This window comes from Pelophylax lessonae (genome assembly GCF_965119305.1).
Source record: "Pelophylax lessonae genome assembly, chromosome: 1".
In the NCBI taxonomy this organism is placed as follows: domain Eukaryota; kingdom Metazoa; phylum Chordata; class Amphibia; order Anura; family Ranidae; genus Pelophylax; species Pelophylax lessonae.
This window is the reverse complement of record NC_138768.1, coordinates 335,403,293-335,422,016: the sequence shown is the minus strand read 5'-3', so window position 1 is coordinate 335,422,016 and position 18,724 is coordinate 335,403,293.

The window sequence follows — 18,724 nt, the reverse complement described above, 5'->3', positions numbered from 1 at the left end:
CGCGGAGAGAGCCGGAACAACCCGTTCCACCCAATGAAGAATGCTTGCTGGTACCAAAGGGAAATTTAGTGTCAGCTACCTCTGCCAGTGTAACCTCAAGACTTAAGGTTTCCCGGACAGACATGACTAGTGCGTCCACCAACGCTCCTCCTCACTGTCTGAGGAGACCGTACCCGAGACAGCAGCCCCAGAAGAGGGACCTGCAGCTGCAGTGACCAGCTCAGAATCTGTATCTGAAGTGTCAGATGAAATAGGGGTAGGCGGGGGTCGCTTTCTTGACCCCCGTCCCTGACAGGCCACCTCCACCCGGGATACCAAAGACTCCAAAACTGCTCATAATGCATCAATCACAAGTGGGGTACTGGAGGGTCCTGCGGCCACCTCGAGGGGATCAGGCGGGGATACATGTGTGGCAGGGTCCATGATTATTCAAGACACTTGCCAGCAAACAAAAAACAGCAACAGCGCCCCTCAGTGTTACCTGCTTTGGACCCCACAGAGAGAGAGAGAGACCCCAAGGGCTCACCACCTAATGCACAGAAGTTTCACCAACCTGCTCTCAGCGCTGTCTCTTACAGACAGGAAGTCTTTTGGATAGTTTTCCCGGGTAAAGGAGGCGGCTCCGCCCCTTTCCACGCCTTACGACGCTTCCCATGCTACTCCTCGAGGTAGCTTGGTCATCTCCAAAATGGCCGCCCCCATGCCGGAGACAGGAGGCTACGCCAAGATGGCGGCCCCGCGCGACCTGCGGGAGGATGGCGGCGGCCTCTGTGGAAAGATGGCAGCGACTGCTACATCCTGCGGCCTGCGGAAGGCAGGCATCGGCCTGTGCGGCCTGCGGGAGGTGTGCGGCCTGCGGGAGGATGGCGGCCTGCGGGAGGATGGTGGCGGCGGATGGCGGTATTTTAGGCATTGCAACCTTATGTATCAGGTAGGATCATATCACCCTCTTACATGGCCATCCTAACAGTAATGCCAGCCACTGACTTCAGTCATGGTCCCTTTACAGTGCCCACTCATACAGTGACTTCGGATCGTCAGCTCCCAAACCAAGCCCCCTGGTTCTTATTCACCAAATCACCCTCAAAAAGGGGGATCTGTGACCTGTTATAGGATAGAGGGGGGATCCAGGATCATGAGGGTCCGATCATCCCAGGGAGGGGCCCGCGTCCACCCACAAACCCGTCAGGGGGAGAGGGGGAACATTTTACTCACCATACCGGAACAGGCGGGTGCCAACTCCTGACAGAACCCCTCTCCACCGAGGTGGGGGGCTGTCGACCAATACGGACGCCGTGACTCAGTTACCAACTGGTCATCGTGGGACTATGTCGCGGCCGACCCAGCGCGGAGCTAGGGCCTGCACGCGCTCGTAGGCTGACTGGGGTGACCACTGGATCTCAACATCCAGCCCGTCGCCCAGTTTCAGCATACTTGCTTGAAGATCTCACAGGAACAACTGGAGAAAAAAGCAGCCTAAAAAAAAAAAAAAAATGTTTTTCTAAAAAATCTTGCCAGGACCAAAGATCCCAGCAAGGAACTTAGGTCCTTACTCCTAACTAGACAGAAAAAAACTGACATCCTGTAGCAGGGAGAGAGAGGATATACCCTCTGGGACTGCCCCTAAGGTGTGGCCAGAACGTTTTCCTTCTGCCTAGTGTCCTACTCCTGTAGAGGGCAGTATAACCCAATTTGATATTAATCAAGAGGACTGCGTCTGTCAATGAGCGACAGAGAAACACTACTTTTGTATTGTCTATAATGTTACCTCAGACTTACTTAAACTCCTTGTTAGGTTAGAAGAAAGGTTCTCTGAGGCACCCATCATGACATCCTATGGATGTACATGTGCCTCACAAAACATGTCCTATGAAGAGGAAATAAAAAGAGTAGCCTCCCTGCTCAATAAGAAGAAAGCAGCCATGACCAGTCATCATAACTGGAAAAGGCTGCACTGGAACCTTTACATGCACAAGTTTGAGATTTGTCTGCACAGGCAATACTGCAAGACATTGCTAAAAACACTACAATAAGCTATAGTGAAGTAGAAGCTTGTCATTGAAAGTATTTTTGGATTGACTGTAGTTAAGCTTTAAGGGGCAGCTAAAGAACAGAATACAAGGGGTCATTTTTTTTCTTAAGGCACCCTTAGAGGGTATTGTCTGAGACAAAAATCTATCAGCAATACGCATGGTGAGAACACCTTTGATAGATGGATAGATAGATAGATAGATAGATAGATAGATAGATAGATAGATAGATAGATAGATAGATAGATAGATAGATAGATAGATAGATAGATAGATAGATAGATAGATAGATAGATAGATAGATAGATAGATAGATAGATAGATAGATAGATAGATAGATAGATAGATAGATAGATAGATAGATAGATAGATAGATAGATAGATAGATTTAAATAAAAATACATAAATTAACAATATTAGCATTGCTCTCAAATATGTTTAATATAAGGAAATGGAATGGTCTTTCATCACAGACACACCATGCATCCCATTTTCCTCATAACAATTACTATGAACGATCTATTTCAACGGGCTAACAATAAAAAAGCACCAGACAGACTAGTACAGTTCCAGCAATGCTATTCATTCCCTTCTGAGTATCACTCCATCTCTTATACAGCTTCAATTTCTGCCTGTTCTGATCACAGTGTTTACCCCTATCATTAATTCAATCTTCAAAAGACTGATTGCTTTATCTGTACAGATAAAAGGATTTATATTAGAAAGCACCAGAGAAATGAAAAACAAGCCAAATTATTATCTTCACAGCAAGCTTATATTTACAGAACTCCAGATTGCTGTAAATCTCACTTTTATGTAAATAATTGGACAAACCTTGAAACTTGTAACAACTGAGGCTATTATTGACCAGAAATGCGTCGATTCATGACTTAATATTTTAACCCCTTCAATACCATGATTAACAACGGCAATGCTAATGTTCAGCGTGTTATCTTTGAACAGTATTTTTACAGTTTTCAGTACAACTTTATGTACTTGTTTAAAAAAATAAAAAATTAAATTACGGTACCCCTATACAATAGATCCCGGGGGCATTAGCAGAGGCCACTGACTAAGGTATTTAATTGGAAAAAGTGATCTGCACCTAAGGTCTCCCAAACTATATACAAAAAATACTTTAATGATCTTTTTTATGATTTGGGTTACATTATATTGGGTGAGGTATATTAACAACCATACATATAATATTTATATAGGTATATTCACACCATACTGTACATGTAATATAAACATATAAGAAACCTGGGACAAATACATACCCTAAAATTTTGGAACACCTTCTGGATCATTGATCTAAAGTACTACTGATGTCAGAGGATCAGAATAATTTCTGTAGGGTGGTAAAAAAAATTCAGCTTACATAATTATCCCATGATGGGTTCTCCTAAAGCTGAACTCTACACAAATCTAAACAAAAGTTAAAATTGATATACTGTATGGAAGTTGTTGTACCTGTCTACTGATTTTCATTCTGGCTATCGAGTCCTGGAATAAGCATAGCATAGCCAGCCTGATGTCCTGGCATTTCTGTGTTACAGTTAGGCAACACAGCTAGGTCACCTCCCTGCCCCTTCCTGGACACAATAACAGATAGACAAGGTCATTTCTCTTCTCCTGCCATTATGGTTCTTGTCGGTACATGTGATTCCAGGACAATTGCTTGTTCCCTAGTTCTGCCACCCCCTCTCCCAGTCTGAGAGCTACTGTACCAGCAGTTGCAACCAAGGTATAAAAACATATTTACACTGTGCTTTTAACCACTTGCCTACCAGGCCAATTCTGACATTTCTGTCATACATATACATATCTGCATTTTTTTGCTAGAAAATTACTAAGAACCCCCAAACATTTTTTATATACAGGTGCATCTCATAAAATTAGAATATCATCACAAAGTTAATTTATTTCAGTAATTCAATTCAAAAAGTGAAACTCATAGATTTTAGATAGATGCATTACAAACAGAGTGATATATATCAATAGGGGGTGTATACTGGCGCAAGAGACAGTTGGAGGGAAACCATCAATTACCAACAGATTACACTATTGTGGGAAAAAATTGCATAATGTCAAAGTCCAGCTGAGTCCATAGACAACCAAAAGTCTGTTATCAACACTTGAAGGCTGCTCTGTCCAAGTAAGAAGAGAACCTTGCAGAAAACTGAAAGAGAAGACAGGCGCCACTCTAGGTGTAATATGACTTCAAGTTTAATAGGAACACAGCACACTATATACTCACAAAAACAATGAATATGACCAGCAGTATATGATAGCCTTGGGGTTGATCCGAAAGATGAGTAGTCCGGGTGCCTGTATGGATAGGATCCGACCGATCCGCCGTGTGGTCCGCTCAAGCCAATGGAGGAGCGGCTTTTTCCGAACCCTGGGTACACTGCGGGCGATGTCGGGATGTAGAGGCCAAAGCACTTATTTTTACTTCATTATAATGTTCACTTCCTCCTTCTTCCTTCCTTCTTCCTTCCTCCCCCCTCCTCGGCCGTGGCCGCTGTCGTCACTTCCTGTTTCCACTTCCACAGGAAGTGACGACAGCGGCCACGGCCGAGGAGGGGGGAGGAAGGAAGAAGAAGGAGAAAGTGAACATTATGATGAAGTAAAAATAAGTGCTTTGGCCTCTACATCCCGACATGTCCCCAGGGTTCGGAGAAAGCTGCTCCTCCATCGGCTTAAGCGGACCACACGGCGGATCGGTCGGATCCTATCCATACAGGCACCCGGACTACTCATCTTTCGGATCAACCCCAAGGCTATCATTTACTGCTGGTCATATTCATTGTTTTTGTGAGTATATAGTGTGCTATGTTCCTATTAAACTTGAAGTCATATTATACTTAGAGTGGAGCCTGCCTGTCTTCTCTTTCAGTGATATATATCAAGCATTTCTTTCTTTTAATTTTGATGATTATGACTTACAGCTAGTGAAAACCCAAAATTCTTTATTTCAGAGAATTAGAATATTACATAAGACCAATAAAAAAAAAAGGATTTTTAATACAGAAATGTTGGCTTACTGAAAAGTATGCCCATGTACAGTATAGTAAGCTCCTTTTGTATGAATTACTGCATCAATGCGGTATGGCATGGAGGCGATCAGCCAGTGGAACTGCTGAGGTGTTATGGAAGCCCAGGTTTCTTTGGTTGTTTGGTTATTTGGTGGTTAAAATACATTACATGATTTTTTTTAAAAATACCTAACTACATTTAGTTGTGGTTTTTTTTCAACATCAGTGATTCCATAAGAATTCTTATATTAAAAAAAAATAAAGCTGCCCTGCAATTACTGTAGGTGATTGAAAACTTTAAAACCTTTTTCAGGCGAATCTGTGAATAGGAGCTTAATGTTAGTCTATAGACAGCCAACTGCCTCCTGGTCCCCCTAGGTTCGAAACAAAAAAAACAAAAACGGAAAAGGTTTGCATCCTTTTTCATTTTGGTGAACCTGTTTGTGACAGATTGGAGGTTACATCTGGCTGGCCATAGACCTAACATGGATCCTTTAGGCTCTGAAGACAAAAAAACAGAACAAACGCATATGTTGCAAAAGTTACAGCCATTGTGTTCTGATCCTATTCAGCAGGGAATCTGTTGGAATGGCCACTGACTGTGTAAAAAACGTGTTCAGTAATTTTTTTTATGTATTTACTTTATTTTATTATTTATTTTGTGTAACAACAATAGTTAATTTTTTTTTAACCTCCTAGTTTATCCCAGCTTTAACTTATTCTCTAGTGATGGTTCTTCCTGTATACAGGGAGAAGAATATTTAACAAATGATACGTGACTGGAAATAGTGTCAGCAGGCCCTCTCGCTTGCTAGTTTCCAAATGTGGCACCAGGGGGTCACACTTCTCATGCACAACAATGACGTTACTTCTGCCACTTGGCGGCATTTTTAAAAGCACTTTTCTGTCTCCATGCTCTGACAAGAGCCAGAAGTCTTTCCTTTTATTGATAAACTGGACAAATTCATCCAGGATGAATGGCAAAAAGGGAATAAAGGTCAAGTATTAATAGCAGGCTAGCAATACTGTATCTATTTATGGAACCCAAGGTTAACCATTTAATCATGGCTCCAGTAGTTGACGCAGGTATGGGCGGAGAATGTGACAGATTTTTGGGTGGTATCTATTATTTCCTTCAGTCACTAGTGGCTGGCGATTCAAGGGGAGATTTCCAAATGATCATTTCCAAACAACCAGGCTTCCCACAGACGAGGGAAAAGGAAGACAATGGCCAAATGTATCCTAGATCTCCTTTTAATACGTGCAATCATGGCAGTACCAGTCTCTCAGCAAGGCCAGGGTTTCTACTCTCCCTTATTTATAGTTAATGAGAAAACAGGGGATCTTCGTCCAGTGTTAGATCTAAAAACCTTAACAGGAAAATGAATCTTGAATGCTTCAAAATGGGGAGACTTCAATCAATACTGCTTGCAATAAATCTCAGAGACTGGATGCTGTCCATAGATTTATCAGATCCATATCTTCATGTGCCAATTTATTCTGCATTCCAGAAGTACTCTTTACAACAGTTTGCCATCACCAACTTTTTCAATTTAGGAGTTTACCTTTCGAAAATATCCACGGCTCCCAGAATCTTTAGGAAAGTTCTGCTTCCAGTAATCGCTCTCCTGAGAGAGGGAGATTGAGAGTCCATCATTACTTGTACAACATTCTCCTGCTTGCCAGCAGCAGGGATACTTTTGTGCAACATCGGAAACTCCTGATTCAAACCCTTCAGCACTTAGGATGGATGATAAACTGGAAAAAGTGCAATCTACATCCTACACAAAGGATTGTCTTTCTGGGCAAATTACTGAACACTCAAACCAACATGGTCCAACTTCCAAGGGAGAAAGTAGGCCCTCTAATCCACAAAGTAAAAAGAGCTTTATTAGCAATGATAGATCCTGTCTCAGCTTCCTGGAGTCTATGACTTCAACATTTCCAATGATTCAATGAGCTCAATGGCACATGAGAACCTTTCAAAGGTTATTCCTTGTGCAGTGGAATGCAACAATCAATCATCCTCCCAAACAAGCTGAAACAATCTTTTTGGTGATGGACTTGGGTCTGCAACCTAATGAAACATTGCCCGATTGTTCTCCCACAAGTAGAGGTAGTGACTTTGATTGCCAGTCTGGAAGTCTGGGGAGCCCGTTGTTAAGATTAGGAAGCCCCGGATCACTGGGCATTCGATCCCCAGGGGATAGTCTTAAATATCCTGGAACACAGAGCTGCCATGCAAGCCTTGTTTACCTTCAAGCCCTTCATTGATGGGCAGGAGGGTACTCCTAAATCTGGACAACAGAGTTGCTGCAGCCTATATTTAGAGACAGAGGGATACCAGAAGTTTTTGTCAAACAACGAGTGGTCCCTGAGTCCCCAGGCCTTTTCCTTTCTAACACAGAGGTGGGGCATCTCGTAAATAAATTTGGCGACAACCCCGGTAAATACCAAATGTCCAAGGTTTCTGGTGAAAATATCGTACCCCTTGGCAGAAGGGATAGACTGTATTCACCATCCCTGGAGGTTCAGCTTGGGTTACACATTTCCTCCAATACATTTATTTGCAAAGTTCTTGTCAAGATTCAGAAGGTCCTCAAACACAATGAGAGAAGTAATTTTGTTCTGGCAGAGGAGGCCATGGTTCACAACTCTTTTTCAGCTCAGCGAAAAAGATCCAGTACCTCTTGTAGTAACCCCAGACCATCTATCCCAGGGTCAGTTTCTGCACCCAGCTCCAAAGAGGCTACACCTTAAGGCCTGAAAGCTGGGAGGCAAAGGTTCCTAAAGCCCAGTTGGTCTCACTAGGTGGTGGCAACTCTATTTCAAGCCAGGAGAAGTTGCACAAACAGCATGTTTCAAAAACAAAAAAGGCAGAGCTTCTGGTTCACCCAGCAACAGTCCTAGATTCCAGTGTCTCCAAAAAAATGGGCCTCAGTAGCTTGAAGGTCCAAGATGAAACCCTTTTAGCCATGACATGAATGAAATGGGCTGTGAATCCTCTTGACATTCAATTAATGAGAGCATGCCTAAAAATGAGGCCACCCAGAAAGCTTACATTCTCTTCTTTGGATTTGTTAGTAGTCCTGGAGGCTTTATCTTGCCCTCCTTTTCATCTGCCGCAGTTAGCCTCATTACGGGACTTAACGCTAAAGGTGTGTTTTTTTAATTGCCGTTTTCTCTTTGCCAGCAAAGAGGTTATCTGAAGTGCAAGGACTTTTTGGTAAAGAACCTCATCTTATATTATATCCAGACATAGTAATTATGAGACCATCAGACCAATTTATCCTGAAGGTAGCTACCTCTTTCCATCTCAATCAGGAGGTTACTCTGCCATCTTTCTTAACGATCAAGGAACACTGCATCCACTAGACATTGGGTTAAATATAAAGGCTTGCTTGATGGTCACTGAATCGTTCAGAAAGGTGGATAAACTTCTAGTAATCCCTTACATGGGTCAGAAAGGGACAAGCAGCTTCCTCTCCCCATATCATCTTGGCTTATTAAGACCATAAAGAAAGCCTACTCAATTTTACAGCATCCATCTCCGGAGGGCAGCATACTGCAGAGTTTCTCCAGAAACAATCTTTAAAGATGTGACGTGGTTGTCCAGAAATACATTCAGTTCGCACTACCGTGTGGATCTGACTCAGCTTACAACAGTAGAGTTCGGAAGACATGTTATCCAAGCTGGTCATGATGGTTCCTGTTAATAAAGGTGTTTTTTTTGCACCCACCTGACTGATCAGTTATTTCCCAATGTATGCTGCCATGATGCTCAAGGAAAACTGTATACTCACCTTTCTGTAAAATACCTTTCCTGGTGCATCCTTATGGCAGCATACAGATTCCCACCAATCAGGTAATAGTTACAGAGAATGCTGTGATGGGGCCTACCTGAAAACTTATAGTTAAACAGTTATATCAAGTTATATCTACTGTTGTAAGACCTGTTATCCAAGCTGGTCATGCTGGTTCCGGTTAATAAAGGTGTTTTTTTTGCACCCACCTGACTGATCAGTTATTTCCCAATGTATGCTGCCATGATGCTCAAGAAAAACTGTATACTCACCTTTCTGTAAAACACCTTTCCTGGTGCATCCTTATGGCAGCATACAGATTCCCACCAATCAGGTAATAGTTACAGAGAATGCTGTGATGGGGCCTACCTGAAAACTTATAGTTAACCAGTTATATCAAGTTGCGGGGGCGGAGCCACAACCCACTGTATGCTGCTATGAAAGATGAGGCATTAATGGAAAATAACAAAAAGATGAGTATACAATTTTTCGTTTTCAGCCCTCTGTAGGTCTTGTGATATATTACTCTAACTTTTGTGCCCCACAGTTAATTTAATGATGTAAATAAATAAACTTTGAGAAACAGATAAATTGCTGTGTATTTCTGTAGGAAAAAGTACAAATCTGAAGAAATTCTGGAGAATCCCACATTTGTGTTTAGCCAGGAGTACACAATGAACTATTAATGCAAATGGTTTGTCTAACTATGTTTAATGTCATTTGCATATTTTTTCTTTTTACATAATCCATAAAAAAACAGCTGCAGTTCTTCTTCTCTTATGAACTTATTACACAGCAACTTAAGCAACTTAACATGATTAACGCTGCAATTGACAGATAATACCATTTGAGTTGGTGGAACATTCAGACCAAACAATCATGCCTTTTCCATGACCCTTCTTAATTTTCATGAAATATTTCAAACTTTTATTTTTATTGGGAAGTTAAATATTTCCCATTAAAGCATACTTCAGTTGAGTCAAGAACTTCCTTTTTATAGGCACTTCTTTCTAAACAGCACGTCTCCACATTCCTAAAGTCCCTGAGAGTATCCCAAAATAGAGGAAGAAATGAGAATTAATCAGAAACAACAATTGCTGCCATAGACTGTCAGGATTACTCCTCTAGTTTATGTGTTTGTGGTTCATGAAGTGCATTTTGCTTAATGGTTTCTAATGCCTCCAAGGCCATATTCACTCATCTGCTTAGAAAGATTTGCTGTCCAATGAAGGGAACAGGTGTAGGAGAGAATATGACTGCTAAAAACTTTTCATCTTCTTTATAGAGCAGCAGGGGAGCATTTCAGATTGTTAATACAATGGTTCATTTGCTGTGTTAAAGTTGCATAAAGTGAAAGAGTGAATTTAATGTGCTCATAAGACTGCAAAGTATAGCACTGCCACAATGTGCAATGCATGCATTTTATTGTGTGGAAAATATGACTAGTGTTCCTTGAAACTGAGTCGCTCTTATAAAAATGGGAAATATATGTGATTACAAGCTTGGAAATATCTGCTTAACATGTTGTGTTTTTAGCATTAGAAAACTACTGTGCAGCTCGTACCTTCTGAGTTTTATCAAGTCAACCTAGAATGAATAAAGTTCACTTCCCCACTGGCTATCAATAGAGGGCACTTTCCCCAAGCTTGCTTGCTGTGCCCTCCAACCCTCACCCCCTTATGAACAACAAAAAAGAAATCTCAATTGCCTGACATTAAGCAGCGGACAGGAGGAACCAAAGGGCTGCTGACACTGAACTGCAGATGTGAGGATTGTCCTAGAAATTTCAGGACTGTTGTATTAATTATGCTCTTGTTACTACATACTGCTTACTATGTGAAACAAAACATATACAAACACAAATCCTGCATGCCATAATTTATAAAACAATTCAGCCTGCTGTCCAATAATGTAGTGATCGGTTATCCTTGCTGGGCAGAGCACCCGTTGCATTTATTTATTTTCAGGTCTGGTCCAGAATCTAAAAAATAGGCTATGAATCTGCAATAATGTGTAAAAATTGTGGGTTCTTCACAGTGTTTAGGATCTGACCTGAAATCTGTAAAACTTAAGGGGCCTTTACTAGGGTCTGCAAAGTACTTAGGGTCTGACCTGAGCATTGATAAAGATTAGGGAACCTTAACTGGGATTGTCAGAGGGATTAGGAATTTTATGTTTGCAAAAACAATTAGCCAGTCAGTACTGAAGGCTATATAAAGATTGAGAAGGAATCTGACAAGAGGTCTGCAAAAGCTAGGCAGTCTGTACTGGAGTCTGTAGAGGGTATAGGCAGCACAGCAGCTTAGTGTTTAGCACTTCTGCCCCAGTCTGGACACTATATGCATGGAGTATGCATGTTCTGCCTGTGCCTACAAGGGCTTTTTCCTACACACAAAAGACATGCTGGTAAGTTAATTGACCCCTGTCTAAAATTGGCCCCTGTATGATATTCTACTGAGCACACTCAAGATAACTGTCTTGTGCCAGCAGCAGATAAAGGGCTTTGAGTCCCTAGGAAGTAAAGTTACATTTAAATTAACAATAAAAAATTAAGGGTCTGATTTGAGGTCTTCAAAAGGCACTACATACATTATACATTTTAATTTTATTAAATTCTGCCCTGCGGCCCAGTCTCAGAAGAAAGGGGATTATTGCTCTGCTTCAGTATGTCACAGTACATGTTGGCATTCATGGTTCCCTCAATGAACTGTAGCTCCTCAGTGCCGGCAGCACTCATGCAGCCCCAGACCATGACACTCCCACCACCATGCTTGACTGTAGGCACTACACACTTGTCTTTGTGCTCCTCACCTGGTTGCCGCCACACACGCTTGACACCCTCTGAACCAAATAAGTTTATCTTGTATCTCATCAGACCACAGGACATGGTTCCAGTAATCCATGTCCTTAGTCTGCTTGTCTACAGCAAACTGTTTGCGGGCTTTCTTGTGCATCATCTTTAGAAGAGGCTTCCTTCTGGGAAGACAGCCATGCAGACTAATTTGATGCGGTGTGTGTCGTATGGTCTCAGCGCTGACAGGCTGACCCCCCCACCCCTTCAACCTCTGCAGCAATGCTGGTAGCACTCATACGTCTATTTCCTAAAGACTACCTCTGGATGTGACGCTGAGTACGTGCACTCAACTTCTTTTGGTCGACCATGGCGTGGCATGTTCTGAGTGGAACCTGTCCTTGTAAACTGCTGCATGATCTTGGCCACTATGCTGCAGCTCAGTTTCAGGGTCTTGCCAATCTTCTTATAGCTTAGGCAATCTTTATGTAGAGCAACAATTCTTTTTTTCAGATCCTCAGAGAGTTCTTTGCCATGAGGTGCCATGTTGAACTTCCAGTGACCAGTATGAGAGAGTGAGAGCGATAACACCAAATTTAACACACCTGTTCCCCATTCACACATGAGACCTTGTAACACTAACTATTCACATGACACCGGGGAGGGAAATGGCAGATTGGGCCCAATTTAGACATTTGCACTTAGGGGTGTACTTTTGTTGCCAGCGGTTTGGACATTAATGACTGTGTTGAGTTTTTTTGAGGGGACAGCAAATTTACACTGTTATACAAGCTGTACACTCACTACTTTACATGGTAGCAAAGTGTCATTTCTTCAGAGTTGTCACATGAAAAGATATAATAGAATATTTACAAAAATGTGAGGGGTGTACTCACTTTTGTGAGATACTGTATATTTTAAACTCTATGATTGATGTTGCTCAATTTCCCGGGAGGAAGTCCACACCCTGGGATGTAAAGTGTATAGGGGCAGTGTATAGGGGGCAGAGCCTGATTTGTGACGTCATCCCGCAGTCACCTCCTTATCTGGTTGTAGAGTCAACATATGCTTTTATCAGCTAGCACTACTCAAGTGCTTTTTATGTAAGTGCAATACTATATTCTGTGTGCTCTGTCCCTATTTCTTATGCTCATCTGATTGCGGTTGACTTATATTGCATAACACGTGGGGAACAGCTTGTTATAACCCACTGATGGTGCAGGGGCCATAATTGTGAGGTGAGCAGCTAGTGTGCTCTTGTGGATGATAACATTGGCACTGTGTGATGGCTGTATTCACGGTGCTGGAATATTGATATCAGAGGAAAAGCTTCAATATATAAAGATGGAGCTGGTTGTGACCATTTGGAGCATGGACACTTTATGTATATTCTGGTTGAGCACGGGCACTGAAGCACTTTATTTTTGATTGGTTTATATGGTTGGTAATAATTTTAAGCACAGGAGACATAAGTTCAGATATTATTATATACTGTATATGTTATATATTATACATTGTGATTTATGAGAAGATTTGGAAATTGTGCGACATCAATCACAGGGTTTAAGGAGTTTTAATTAGCGTGGTGGATGCACTTTAGGGTGTCAGCTGCAATTTCACCTTAGATATTTTATTTAGAAGGCTTGCGCTAATTGAAGATTTTATATTTTGAGTATACAAATATATAATTGTACATCAATGACAATGGCTATCACATGTGTGTTCTGTGAGCATAGCTTTTTATACGACAAAAGCAGGAAAAACAACCTGAGAAACAGCAGTAATCTTCACAACAGCAACCTGGTATTGCTTGCAATTAACAGTCAGAAAACGAGGGCGAGTTATTGATGTCTTTGCACAAACCACAATAACAGATGAACTGTTTCTCAGTAGAACATCTAATAGTAAGTGATTACATTTTTCATATTATTGTACTTTCAAGTAAGAGAATTGGCCCTCAGTAACCTTAAGAATTTGCCTTCACCTGTGATTGCCTACTACATAACAGCTCCACATGGAATGTAATCCCTTGCTTTTAGAAGTACTGCGGAAGATTATGAGCTAAGTTTATTCCCTTGCTATTTGTACAGATATTTATTGAATAGTATTTAAGGCCCATTTACCCCATTGCATTGATGTAAAGCATAGTAAAACACACGTTACCTCAATGCATGGTGAAGCACTAAGAACAGTGCAATGTCTTGAGGTACCATTTATATTCATTGGCACCTGAATGCATCTAGAGAACACACATCATAGGAAAAAACAAAAATTATGCGTAATACCGTCAACAAAATAAAGTAATTTCTGTGCTTATACAAAATTAATTTGTTGCAGTAATGCTTGGATGAGCAATGCATAACCAGTTCTGGATCAGAAGGATTTGCCCCCTTAACCACTTAAGCCCCAGAAGATTTTACCCCCTTCCTGACCAGGGCCTATTTTGCGATTCAGCACTGCGTTGCTTTAACGGACAATTGCGCGGTTGTGCGACGCTGTACCTAAACGAATTTGACGTCCTTTTTTTCCCACAAACAGAGGTTTCTTTTGGTGGTATTTGATCACCTGTGCGATTTTTTTGATCATGCGCTATAAACAAAAAAAGAGCGTCAATTTTGCAAAAATAACAATATTTTTCACATTTTTTATATGAAATTCCCCCCAAAAAAATGTAAAAATCTAAATTTTTTAACATTTTAGGCCAAGCGTATTTTGATTGGTTTGCGCAAAAGTTATCGCGTTTACTAACTAAGGGAAAGATTTTTGTCATTTTTGTTGTTTTTTTTTTAACGAGTAATGGCGGCGATCTGCGATTTTTTTTGCAGGACTGTGACATTGCGGCGGACAGATCGGACCCTTGACTGACATTTTTGACACTTTTGGGGTTACCAGTGACATACATATGCACTGTTACTATAAAAATGACACTGGGAGGGAAGGGGTTAACTTTATTGGAGAGGGAGGGGTTAAGTGTGTCCCTAGGGGCGTGTTTCTAACTGTGATTGGCTGTGGCTACTGGTGTAAGAACAGAGATCAACGGTCCTACATAGTAGAACCATATGATCTCCATTCTTACACAGGGGAGAATGATAGGCGGCTGTGTTTACATTAGCCGCCTGCCTTTCTCCCGCTCTAACGGACGATCGCGAGTGCCCGGCGGACATCGGGTCCGCCGGGCACACGCGCAGGGGGTCCGTGAGTGAGCGGGAGCGCGCCTCCGGCGGCGTGCGCTCGCTCCCTAGAGCCTCACAGGCTAGCGATGTAGACCTACATCGCTTTGCCTGTGAGGGGCTGACCGCTCACGTAAATAGTCGTGTGGCGGTTGGCAAGCGGTTAATGACCAGCCCATTTTTTTGCGATACAGCACTGCATTATTTTAACTGACAATTGCGTGGTTGTGCGATGCTCTAATCAAATAAAATTGATGTCCTTTTTTTCCCACAAATAGAGCTTTCTTTTGGTGGTATTTGATCACCTGTGCGATTTTTATTTTTTTCGCTATAAACAAAAAAAGAGCGACAATTCTGAAAAAAACCAATATTTTTTACATCCTGCTATATAACATCCCCCCCCCCCCCCCCCAAAAAAATGTTAAAAATCATTTTTTTTTCATCATTTTAGGCCAATTTGTTTTCTGCTACATATTTTTGGTAAAAAAAAAATCGCAATTAGCGTATTTCGATTGATTTGCGCAAAAGTTATCGCGTCTACAAACTATGGGAAAGATTTATGTCATTTTCATTGTTTTTTTTATACTAGTAATGGCAGCGATCTGCGATTTTTAACGGGATTGCGGCAGATCAGATCCCCAACTGACATTTTTTACACTTTTGGGGGGACCAGTGACATTACTACAGAATTCAATGCTTTAAATATGCACTGTTACTGTAATAATGACACTGGCAGGGAAGGGGTTAACACAGTAGGTGATCAAGGGGTTAATGTAAGCCTTGGGGAGTGTTTCTAACTGTGGGGGTTTGGGCTTTCGAAATGATCACTGGGACATGTGTTCCTATATAGAATAGAAGGATCACAGGTGCTCTGTGATCATTCCAGAGAGACGAACGGTCGGCTGTGTTTACAACAGCAGACCATTCCTCTCTCTCAGCAGGGAGCGATCGCGGGTGGCTGGCAGCAATCAAATCCGTCTGCCTCGTGCATCAGAAACCTGGTTCCGAGTGGGGGCGGGAGCCCCCTGGCAGCAGGCGCGCGACTGACATAATCCTACGTTGGTTCACGCAGGAGGGGCTGCCTGCCGCAGTAAAACTTGTTGCACTGCATGCCTTGGCGCAAAGCATCATAACAGTCCTTTACAGAATGCAATTCCTTACTCTTACTTTTATAGTCCTGTTTGTACTTATAAACACTCTTCCCCTGCAGCTTCTGTAGAGGTTAATATGCCACCTTGTCCTGTCCTGAGATTGTTGCATTACAGGTCTAAGCAGAGGGAAATCCCCTCCCTTACAACTTCCATAGAGTTTATTGCACTGCATTGTGCACTCCTGCTTGCTGCTTGGCAGGACCAAGCAGAGTAAATATAATTTTCCTTACTTCTGTAGAGATTAATGGGCCACTTTTTTTTCTCAATTTAAAAAGAGGTAATAGTCCCTTAATCTATAAATACAAAAAAACGTTGCGCTGTTCCTTTAACTCATATGCGGTGCTATGAATAACAGATACAAATGTAACAACACAAATAAATGAAAAGTGCAAGTGCTGATATGCTGTGCAAACATTCAAATCCTTTAATCCTAAAAGATACAATTTTTGGGGAAACGCGTCGGTTGGAGTGCACATGTGACATCATCACAGCTGGTAGGACACGGGACACCGCGGCCGGCTTTTACCCACTTGCAGACCCTTGGGGCATGCCACTAGAGCCACCAGGGATTGCCAACCCATGGCCACCAGGGATGTCCACCCATGGCCACCAGGGATGCCCACCAATGCCATCAGTGATGCCAATCAGTGCTCAGGGATCCACCAATGCCATCAGTGATGCTCATCAGTGCTGCCCATCATTGCCATCTATCAGTGCTGCCCACCAATGCAAATCAGTGCCGCCTATCAGTGCCCATCAGTGCCACCTATCAGTGCCTGTCAGTGCCCATCAGTGCTGCCTATCAGTGATTAATGATTAAGCATACATGCTAGTGGGTGAAACACGTTTACCTTGCCACATTGTCACATTGGGATGTTCAGCTAATAAACCTGAATTTTGATCACAACTGGAGTGCAGCCATTTCTTCTACATTTGATTAGTGCCGCCTATCAGTGCCCATCAGTGCCACCTATTAGTGCCCACCAGTGCCACCTATCAGTGCACACCAGTGCCCATCAGTGCCAGCTATCAGTGCCCATCAGTGCCACCTATCAGTGCCCACCAATGCTGCATGTCAGTACTACCTATCAGTGCCACACCTCACTGCCCATCAGTGCTGCATATCAGTGCCGCATATCAGTGCCCATCAGTGCTGCATGTTAGTGCCACCCCATCAGTGCCTCCTCATCAGTGCCTGTCAGTGTGTCCTCATCAGTGCTCATCAGTGCAGGAAAAAAAATGCATTTATTTACAACATTTTATAACATAATCAAAAAAACGTTTTTTTTCCAGACTTTTCGGTCTTTTTTTATTTGTTTTGCAAAAAAAAAAAAAAAAAAACCTTGCTGTGATCAAATACCACCAAAAGATTTATTTATTTATCTATTTGTGGGAAAAAATGACATAAATTTGGTTTAGGTACAGTGTTGCATGACCGTGCAATTGTTATTCAAATTGCAACAGCGCTAAAAGTTGAAAATTGGCCTGGGAAGGAAGGGGGTGAAAGTGCCCTGTATTGAAGTGGTTAAACACTGCTCGTTTTTCTTTGCCTTAATGTAAGCGTTACTCTTTTTATTCAATAAACTGTTTAAACAAATTCACGCTATGAGGCTTCTCCCTGTTCATATTGCTGACACGCTCCTGTGGTGAGTGGACCTCACTCACAGAAGAGTTTATGCTGCTGAAAGACGTGTGTGGAGACATGCTTCCAGAGAAGCATATGCTGAGGAGAGTGATCACAGGCTGTGTTTGATCCTCGTGATGGAGATCTATACTGTTTGGTAAGAGGCTAAATGTTGCACTAAGTGCATGTCCTGTCTTACACTGTAGCACTTTTTTGGAGTGGATTTGGAATACCCAGCACTCAGCACTTTACCACAGTGATATCATTTATGATGGACTTTCAGTTTAATGTATCGTGTATTTCTTATTAGGATATTGTTTGCAATTTTCATATTATTGTCTCCTTTGCATGCTTGCACAGCGTAACAGCACTTGCACTTTGTTTTTATTTATTTGCATTATTACATTTGTATCTATTATTTATATCACTACATATGAGGTAAAGGGACAGCGCACCATTTTTTGTATTTATAATTTTTGTATCCAGCATCCTAGGATTTGTGTTGCAGCTGTTCACGAGAGCACTAAGGCCTAGCGCAAATTCATTTTCTTTTTCATTTTTCAATAATCCCTTAAAGCCCATGTTACTAAGTAAAAATCACAGCAGTCAGGGTAACATTTTGGGTGGGGGTTGATGCATTTAGAAATGACATATCTATCACTTTTATAGAAGATTATAGGAGAATATGAACAGATATCATAATAGTGCTCCTGATTTTAGAAAAGTTGTAGAATTAAGCTTCATGTACACGGGACGTTTGAAAACCTCTTCTGAATGCTGGAACTTGACAGCTAGTAACCGACGGTTAAAAGCGTCAATTTTGCCGTGTTTATACGCCGCATTTATGCACATTTAGCGGCTTTTACGCTTAGAAGCATTTTTACATTGTAAAATGGTCAGAAATGTATACCCATTAAAAACACCTATAAATGAAATGCTTTTAAATGCGAGTTACCGCGTTTAGACGAGTTTGCAGTCTGTTACAAGCATTTGGCGTTTCAAATGCCAATAAACTTCCGTCCTGAAAGCATTTTTTTTGCTTTAAACATAATGCCACTAAACTCAACTGCCTCTTAATGGCTCTAAATGACTCAGTGTACATGGGTAGATAAGA